The sequence below is a fragment of the Octopus bimaculoides genome, chromosome 12 (genome assembly GCF_001194135.2).
Source record: "Octopus bimaculoides isolate UCB-OBI-ISO-001 chromosome 12, ASM119413v2, whole genome shotgun sequence".
NCBI lineage: Eukaryota > Metazoa > Mollusca > Cephalopoda > Octopoda > Octopodidae > Octopus > Octopus bimaculoides.
Window position 1 is genome coordinate 43,040,419 of NC_068992.1, and position 5,000 is coordinate 43,045,418.

A 5,000-nucleotide genomic window follows, 5' to 3' on the forward strand; every position below is an offset into this window, starting at 1 on the left:
TTTTTTTTTTTTTTTTTTTTTTGGCTGGTGGGGCTTAGTATTTTTATATTATATGTTGCGCGAGATATATAGGGTGTTGTGTTTGCAGATTGTTTTGTTTCAGATGGCCTATTTAATCGAGAGCGATTCTACGGAATTTGTAGTGTCTTACGCAAGATGTACGCTGTTCTTAGCTGAGGAGTAGTGTTGTGAAACCTGGTATGGCTTTTAGCCTCCTCTTCGTATGTTTTAATCTTGCCTAATGCTCCAAATACTATTGTTATTTCTTTTATTATTGTTACTCATCATTAGTTCCCACCATCTTGAATATTTCAATTTCAAGCTCGTTGTGTTTTGATGGTTTCTCCACCTATTTTCGGACAATATTTTCATCAAAATATCTATCCGTGCACGTGTTTGTTTTCCGGTACTTTGTTGTTATGTACGGACAGTTTGTTTTGATTTCTTTGTCAGCTTCGGCGGGCGTATTCGGGTTATTGTGGTCAGATCGTTGTCATGTATCGTGTCTGACATTCTTGTTCCACTTATTTGATTTCACTTCGAAGAGTTGATTTATTGTGCAGAGAATATCGCTGCAAACTTGACCATATGTATATAAATTCGGGTTTGACAAAGACTGGGCAACAGATCATGTGATCAGCTGTTACATTTTGCTGGTTACACATTTTGCCTTTGATGTTAGGACTCCTTTCATATTATTCTTATAACTTTTTCGTCCATATATTGCGCTTGCCCAGCAGGGATCAACCCTTCTGTTTCTACTTCTATGCCAGGCTTTTGAGCCCTAATTCACTTTCACTATCGATAACTTCTCTTTTGTACCTTCTAAGTTACTGGCTGTGGAGTGGTTTTTCTCTCTCTTTTTTATATCATTTTTTTTTTACTTGTTTTTGCTTATTCAATCTTTTCTGTTGTGTTGCTATCTAAATGGATGTTTTCGATGAAGTTTGTTTCCTTTTTAGATTTTATCGCTCCCTTAAGTAAAGAGAAAAATTCAAACCTTCTTTTTGGTTTCTTTACTATATTATTTGTTTTTAAGAATTTCTCGAGGACAACTCTTGCTATTTTAAAGATGTTCTCTATATATATCAGGGCATATCCTCATCGTGTGCGGGTTCGGTTATCCTGTCTATAACTGCCTTTGTATACTGTATATTGTTTTTCTATATACATTTTTCAATTCTCTTAAATTCCATTTTATTCTATAGAGGTTGTAGCTTAAGATTTGTATGGATTTGCACATTCATATATATTATCTTATATCTGGCACTGAGTTCGCTTTTTAATATCAGCCTAATATTTCCATATGTAATATTTTAAAAGTTTCATCTCTTCTCAAGTATTTGCATCGATGATTATCATACCGCTCATCTTAATATATTATGTAAGCAATAGTGAAACTACAATCTAATTCTGTAACTTCAGCGCCTATATCTAATGTAAATATTTTCAATGCTGGTGAATGTGCCTCTTATTCATGTCATTTTGATGCATTTATTTAATCTAATACTCATATTTATGCTTTCGGTGAAATTATGGATAACTTTTAGGGGGCTTTCTAATTATTTTCTGCTATTTACTTTTGGCGAAGATGTTTAAGTCGTCCACGTCCAAAAAGGATTTATATTTAGTCTACAACACCTGTATCCCATAGTATTTCACGTGACAAGTTCGTTAGTGGGGTCATCATAACCGTCATCATTGACATCATCGTCGTCGTCGTCATCATCATCATCATCATCGTCAGCGTCATCATCATCAGCATCATCATCATCATCATCATCATCATCATCATCATCATCATCATAAGCATCGTCATCATTATTATCTTCATTATCAGCACCGTGACCACCATCATTCAACTCCTCTTTTCAGCGTCTTTATCCACATCAGCATCACTGTCACCATCGTTGACATCCACCTCATCTTCGTCACCATCATCATCATCGTCATTTTTGTCATAATTATCGTCAGCATTTTCCTCCTTATCCTCACCTTTCAGCATGTTCATCCTCATCATCAACACTATTATCTTTAGCACTGTCTCGTAGGGAATGTATATGTTAGAAGACAGAGGGAACTACTTCAAATGAAATATATTAAAAATTATATGTTAATACAGGAAAAAAACTTATCGTTATGCAGTCGAAATTAAGCCAGAAATCTCGCCAAAATTATTGAAATATTTGGGTAAATATCAAATAGAAAAACTAAGAATTAATAAATATTTCGAAATTTTAAAACAATTTTTGAAATTTCTAGCAAAACTTTGGAAAGATTTTAAATAAGAAGCAAATATGAATATATATTTTACCCAACTTTGGTAAAGGAAAATGTAGGAATTATTTAATGGATGCAAAGTGTTGATTAGCAGCTACGTAAAAGGAAAGCAATATTTTCTGAAAATTTACTGCTTATCCTAATATATAATGTAAGCAAGAGTGAGATTATAACAAATATTGGCTGATTCGATCAGCGAAAGTGATATATTTAGTATCGACCAGTGAAGATTCGGGTAATAAATCATGGCAAGATTTTTGTAATAAATAAAACTCGTATAAAACTTTGTTCTTTTTGTTTTTGAAATAAGAATATTGAGTCAAGCATTTTGTGTAATATTTCAAACGAAAAAATGTAACTCGATGAATGGACAGAAAAGCTAAAGGCATAGATAAACATGTGTATGTGTGTATATAAGTATGTATATATACATGCATACCTGTGTGTGTGTGTGTGTGTGTGTGTGTGTGTGTGTGTGTGTGTGTGTGTGTGTGTGTGTGTGTGTGTGTGTGTGTGGATAGGACGAATATTTCTGCAAATATTAAAGTGTATTTCCTGTTAGAAATAGAGTGAAATTGTAATGCAAAACTAAATTATATTGTCGGCCGAATACTTTATTTTTGATGGTTGTTATTAAATCTGATATGTTTATCAAAGGGAGGTCATCGTTTTCTTACACATTGGTAGCAGCATGGATGTAATAATAATAATAATAATAATAATAATAATAATAATAATAATAATAATAATAATAATAATAATAATAATAATAATAATAATAATAGTAATAATAATAACACTATGGAATAACAACAGAAAAAAGATGGTATAAACACACGCCAGAAAAGGTAACAGAAAACGAGAAAGCAACCATACTCTGGGATATGCCAATACACACAGATAGAGAAATTAAGGCAAATAGACCAGATATAGTTGTCAAAGATCATGAAGAAAAAAATGCTTTCTAATTGATGTATCAATACCAGCAGATGACAACGTTTCTCTAAAAGAAATGGAAAAACTTTCAAAATACAAAGACCTGGAAATAGAGGTAACTCGAATGTGGAATCTAAAAACAGAAACAATTCCTATTATAGTAGGTGCCTTAGGTATAATAAAAAAAATATTTAGACAAATACATAACAAAAACACCAGGACTTACAAATATATATAACATACAGAAAATTGCACTACTGGGCACTGCACACATCCTACGCAAAACACTTTCAATACAGTAACCATAAGAGCACCACAGCAAACAACAACACATACCCAAGGCGCACAGAGCTGCGCTCGGTAGTGAAGTGAAAGCACCTTATAAAAATAAATCTACTGAACAATAATAATAATAATATGTAAACACTACAAAATCAGTATGCTTACTGGTATAAAACGTTAACCTGAGCCAGACGCTGAAGGTAAAAATATCACAATTTTGGGGGATTTTCCAATCAACACTGACAGAACGATCCAGGCTAAACGACCAGACATGATTATTACAGAGTGGGAAGAAAATACTTGTACACTAATAGATGTAAGTGTTCCCACTGATAAAAATATATGTCAAAGAATTTGAAGAACTATAAGTAAATATAAGATCCTGGAAATTGAAATAGAAAAGATATGGCATCTTAAAGCGAGAAATGTTCCTGTTATTGTAGGTGCCATATATATTACAAATAAAGGAATGTCAGAAACATATAGATAAGATCCCAGAAGACCCATGTCTCAGACAAATCCAATAGATTGTGATGACAAGTACTACTCATATCCTTAGAAAAACCCTATCCTCTTAAATGTGTGTTGTATTACATAAGGATATTTCACTACCTGCCCTCGCCGAGCTTTCAGTCATACTGTAACATCTCTTTTCCTTCACTCGGCCCAAAACGCTGGGTGTGTCTCGGCGAGTGATTGTAATAAACATGCAGATTAAAAGTAATAATAATAATAATAATAATAATAATAATAATAATAATAATAATAATAATAATAATAATAATAATAATAATAATAATAATAATAATAATAATAATAATAATAATAATAATAATAATAATAATAATAATAATAATAATAATAATGATAATAATATTAATAATAATAATAATAAGGCGTAACTCGAATGTGGAATCTGAAAACAGAAACAATTCCTATCATAGTATGCACCTTAGGTATGATAAAAAATATACAGACAAATACATAACAAAAAGACCAGGACTTACAAATATATATAACATACAGAAAATTGCACTACTGGGCACTGCACACATCCTACGCAAAACACTTTCAATACAGTAACCATAAGAGCATCACAGCAAACTACAGCACATACCCAAGGCACACAGAGCTGTGCTCGGTAGTGAAGTGAAAGCACGTTATAAAAATAAAACTACTGAACAATAATAATAATAATAATAATCCTTTCTACTATTGGCGCAAGGTCTAAAATTTGGGTGGAAGTGTATGGTCCATCACATCGAGCCCAGCTTTTCACTAGTACGTAACTTACCGACCCTAACGATTCTGTGTGCTTGATGCCTTAATTAAAATAATGATCCTTTGTATTAAAGGCACATGGCCTGAAACTTAGAGGGATGGGACTAGTCGATTACATCGATCTCAATGTTTCACTGGTACTTAATGTATCGACCCCGAATTGATAAAAAGCAAAATCGACCTCAGCGGAATTTGAACTCAGACCATAGTGGCTGGCCAAA